The sequence below is a fragment of the Panthera tigris genome, chromosome A1 (genome assembly GCF_018350195.1).
Source record: "Panthera tigris isolate Pti1 chromosome A1, P.tigris_Pti1_mat1.1, whole genome shotgun sequence".
Lineage (NCBI taxonomy): Eukaryota > Metazoa > Chordata > Mammalia > Carnivora > Felidae > Panthera > Panthera tigris.
The window spans coordinates 42,456,405-42,461,922 of record NC_056660.1 but is presented as its reverse complement, the minus strand read 5'-3'; the positions used below and the strand labels follow the sequence as shown (position 1 = coordinate 42,461,922).

Below are 5,518 nucleotides of genomic sequence, written 5' to 3'. Positions count from 1 at the left end.
TCATCATCACTGATAGTTTAGAATAAACACCACAGGGAACATTTCATATTGTGGAAAAAGTCAGAATGCATGACCATACAATTACAAAGTCAAAAAGGTGTCTACATCTTCAGGTAACTACAAAAAAATGGAATATTTCTAAACCTGACATATACAGCAAGAGTTCCCTGAATGCCTAATTACCTGATAATATTGAGAGTTTCTAAGACTGTAAAAGTGCTATTGAGTGCCTGCCCCTTAATAGCAGGGAGTTGCTCCTTTTTGTCAGATTAATGTGAATCAGAAAAACTACTTTGACTGTCTTCTCTGCACTAGGAGCATCTCTCCTGCCGTAGCACCTCATTCCCTGAAAATGTACACCCATGCAAAGTCCTTCTCTACCCCCTTCTTGGTCAGGAGCACTACTCAGCTGTTGAGCGGATCACTGTCTGCAGTGGTGCTAAAACCACCAGAGACACTGACACATAAGAGCCTCAGCAGTTTGGCAACCCCATGTCCCCGGACCTCATTTACTCCTAGCTACAGCTTCCAAGCCAGTGCCATTTCAAGGGACATTGACATAGCAGCCAAGTTCACAGGGGCTGGGTCTCCCTTGGTAGTAGTGGCTGGCTCTGTGACTGTGACTACGACCGTGTTTGGAATCCTCATCATTGGTTATGCCAGGAATCTTTCTCTGAAGCAACAGCTCTTCTCCTATGCCATTCTGGGCTTAGGTCATGGGGCTCTTTTGCCTGATGGTGGCCTTTCTCATCTTCTTTGCCATGTGAAGGAGCTTTCTCCACCTCCCATAGGTTTTTTTCCCATGTCTTGTCTGTCCTGTATGTTCCTTTTTCTATACCTCCCAGGCAGCCAGGGGAAAGTGGCTGGGTCAGTTTGACAGAGGGAAGACAGACAAATACTATATTAATAAGAAAAAGAAAGAAAGAAAAACTACTGTGGTTTTCTGATGCATTGAAGTTATTGACTCTAAAAGCTGAAATCAGAGAGGAGAAAAAAACTTAGTAAGAAGTTGTATTATTTCATATCAAAGTCATCTCGGTGCCTTTTTCACCACTAGGAAGATCTCAAGAGTGTCCATGCAATATAGGTATTTTAAAAATGAAATTTAGGAACTATGTGCTCATCAGGAAATGAACACAGAGGCAGCAAAAAATTATAGACACCATTTTTTAGCGTGGCTGCTCACTGAGAAATGGGAGTACTGGTCATACAATATGCAAAGCCTAAGAGCAATGAATACAGAGATTATGCCCAATAATTTAGATTCTATTTTGTTTTTACTTTTTTCTATACTGAATTTTTCTCTGTCCCCTTTCATCTCAGCTGTCTGATAAGCTTCCTAATATCCTTTATATTTAAACTGAAGTATTTGTTCATTATTGGGGCACCTGAATGGCTCAGTCGGTTAAGTGTCCAACTCTTGATTTTGGCTCAAGTCATGATCTCATGTTTGTGAGATCGAGCCCCATGTCGGGCTCTGTGCTGACAGTGTGGAGTCTGCTTGGGATACTCTCTAGCTCTCTGTCTGTCTCTCTGTCTCTCTGTCTCTCTCTCTCACTCTCTCTACTCCTACACTGCTTAAATTATTTCTCTCTCTCAAAATAAATAAATAAACTTAAGAAAATTAAAATGAATGTCTTCAATTCCTATTTGCAAGTCCCCAATTCTTACCAAATAATATTTCACATAAGTCACTGGATGAAGCTTGGAATTCTACTTCTGTTGTAAGACTATATTTTGTTCTTATTTAGTGTCATCACAGACACTAACTTATTCTCTGATTAGACCTTGATCTCATAATTTAACAATGAAACCTCATATTACTTTTCAGTAAACTCTCCAGTACAATCAGAAGTAATCAACAAATCCCTTATTCCTATAGGCCTCACCCACCATAACAGTTAAGTGCAGCCATATTTCACTAATCACTTCATCTCAGGCAACAGGGGATAGCTTAAGTAAGCATTTGTCTTTGCGCACTGTGGATTATCTGTGTCTCAGTTTTCCAAATATTATGAGGTCAATATTTGCAATCAGGTTGTATAATCATTTTCAAATTTATAAGATTAATGCTTTATGTCCTGGGGCCACTCCTTATAATGCATGTGATAGTTGATGACCTGTTACTATAACTATTCTTGATATTTCACATAGAAAGAAATGAGTTAAAATGGTGTTGTCTGCAAGGATGGGCTATAGAAGCAAAATAATATTAGCAATTACTCCTTTTTCTTAGAGAACTGATTCCCAAAAGGAAGCCAGAATAATCATCCCTATATCATCAGCTAAGAGGGTGTGATCTGAACATTTTCTGTCTTTTAAAAATTATTTTCTTTGTACAAATTATATGTACTTGAGGATGTTTTGCAAACCGTATAGCAGAACAGAAATGCTATGTCGCATGATTATATATAGCACAGTACTAGAAGCTTCTGAAATTCCATGGAAAATTACAGTTAACTCCTGTTTTGAAATATAATGTGGATGCAGTCATTGTAGAGGAAAGATATTAGTTCTCAATATCTTCTTTCATTAGAAAGGGAAGATTGAATAAAATCACTATGCAAAACTAATTGTTTTTAAAGTTAAATAATAGAAAAAAACCTAAATAATATATCACATATTTTCCTGTCATGCAAGACAATTTAGTCTCTAAATGTCATTACTGATGATAAAAGCATTTTTAAGGTCAACAGACAGCTCCACTTTCATAAAAACATCAGTATTTTTGGGAAAAAGAAAAGGAATCTGCAGAATTCCCAAAACTAAAACTATTGGTATCCAAACTTCTATGAAATGTTTAATGTCAAGAAGCACTGTTACTCTGAAAGTATGATCCCTAGGTAAGGACTGGAGCACACAAAACAAAATCAGAAAGGGGAATTTTTGGTTACTATTTTTGTCTCTGATCAATGGAATTTTAAGCTTAAGGAAGATAAAAAAACATACTCAGATAAAATTAAACATATGAGTGGGGAACAGGAATTGAAAACAAATGAAGATTGTGATGTGACTAATAATTTTTTTGATGAAAATAATAGGAAAAAGGTAAAACCTTTCATATTCCAGATATCAATGTTTCTTTGTATGGGAATTTTAACAAAAGAAGTATTAAAACAACTTCATAGAAAATAAAAAAATAGTTAACATTTATTGAAGTCATCTGACATACTACTCACTTCACATACCTATAACTACATGAATAGTATCTACATATGTACACATATATACACACACATATGCAGATACACACATTTGGTGGCTTAGAGTTCAGTATCTTAAAGTTCACAGCTATGTGAGAGTTGATACCAAAATTCATGGGCCCATCCACCGGGTGAATCTTGAGAATGATTCTAGTATATGGAATTCATAACAGAAATATGATAAAAGAAAATGAACTTTCTCCCCCAAATAACCCATCCATTATTTGGAGTATGGGTGTAATAGTAAAAAATGATAGATAACATAGATAGATATTTAGATAAATAGATGATAGAGAGATAGAGAAATCCACAGGCATAAAACATCCTAAAAGTTATTCCAAAGGAAAGAAGGAAAAGACTAGGTAAGAGCTGTGGAGTATTATCATGTGGCCACAAGACAGGATGCTTTAGGTAGGCAGAGTGTGGTTTTTCTACCACAGTTAAAAACATATATGTAAATTGTTTTTGAAAAAAGGAAATTTTCAAATATCTGCATGTCCATGTAGCAGTTCAACGAGCTAAACACAAGATTTGCAACACTGCTAAATTAAATAAACAGTATGTTTTAATGCACAAATTATAAGAGGAGACAATCATACATTGGACTTAATTCTGACCAAAAATACAGAACAGACTAGTGATAGAAAAGTGAAATAAATACAAGTAATAGTCATATCATCACAGATACTAAAATAGTAAAATTAAGAAATCTTCAACAAACAATATATTCCCTTATTTAATTGAGCAAAAGAGCTTTCTAAAGATTCAGATAAAATATTTGAGTTTACCTAAGAAGTTTTTTTTTTATTTCAAAAGAAAAAAACTGACAATAAGTTAAAAACACCAACAGATATAAAATTTGACATGGATGTTATCCTTCAAGTAACATATCCATGTTACTATAAAGACACCACATCTTAAGAGCAAATCTTCAAAAACTATATGTAGATCATATGATCAATAATAAAACAAAAAAATCAAACATATAAGTTCACCTAGAAAGAATCTTCTGAGGTCTTAATAAACTGTTACATAAAGGAATATTATCTAATTTAGAAGTGCATATTTTTAGAAAGGAATGATAAGGAATCGTAACTTCTGGGTGGATGATAAGGATAGCAATAAGTCTTCCAAAATCTTTACGTTGAAAAAAGACTTCCAGATTGTTACATGTGCAATGCCAAACTTATACCATTTGAAGAATAAAGTTAATAAACATTAGTGATGGTTATCTAATTTTGAATTAATTGGGGGGATTTTTTAACAGTATTATATGAGAAATATAATGCTTTTTGCATTTTCATATGCTGATGGATTTGATTTCCAAACAAATCTTTTGAAGCAGAGGAAAAAAAAATTAAAAAGCACAATCCTCTTTTTATCACCATAGTGCAGCAGAAAATTCAACACTTAATAAGTTGCTACTAAAACCTTAAAACACTCAAGTGTTTACCATTTACCATTAACCCAGGTGAATAACCTCTGATAACAATCTTCAAATATGTAACTCAAGAGTCTTCCTTTTGCTCTTATTGCAAAGGTGACCATAAAAACAGGCCCACATGGCAGATCTTGTCCATAGTTATTCAGAGACATTAGTCTCTGCCACTTTCTAAATATGATATTCAAGTTTTCCATAGTCTTCTCCGTCCCATAAAACTGATTTTACGGGTCAGAGGAAAACTCACATTAGTGAGTGGGAACTAAAAGCATATCTTTGGATACTGTGAGAAGATAATGGGGCCTGGAACTTCAATCTTGACAAGGAAACAGGATGACACTGACTAGAGGTGGATGCACTCTGGGTGAAGTCTGGGACTAGGATCATGTTTCCTCACAAGTGAAAGGAAACAAAAGAAGATCCAACTGTCTCTTCAGGTTTGGGTCCATAATTCACTATTTGCCTTAGAAAAGGGAGAAAACAGAACTAATTTCATATCCAGAAGCCTAGTGAATCTGTACTGTTGAAGATTATTATGCAGTCTCCTTGAAGGTATCTACAAAGCAATATTGCCTCTGAGGTGTGGTCCCTGGGAAGTAGCTGGAGTGTGAGACAACTGTAAAATTATTTGTGGAGAAAAATGAACATAAAGAAAGGAAAACTTATGTGAAATGTGGACCTGCAGAACAAAATTACATCATACAAAAAGAAACCCAAAGCCATGCAGAAAAACCAACAAAAAAATAAATAAATTTCACAATGTTGAATTAAAAATACCAGAATGCTGTGAAGATATTAAAATAAGTGTACTTTTAAAGCTCAGAGTGACTATGAAGAAAATGGTGTCCATAAAACAAGATCAGAAAATAAGAAA

At 34.7% G+C, this 5,518-nt stretch overlaps 1 pseudogene; it reads left to right on the top strand.

The window, feature by feature from the left end:
* The first annotated feature begins 304 nt into the window (after positions 1 to 304).
* Positions 305 to 767, top strand: LOC122231003 (annotated as a pseudogene).
* The last annotated feature ends 4,751 nt before the right edge of the window (positions 768 to 5,518 follow it).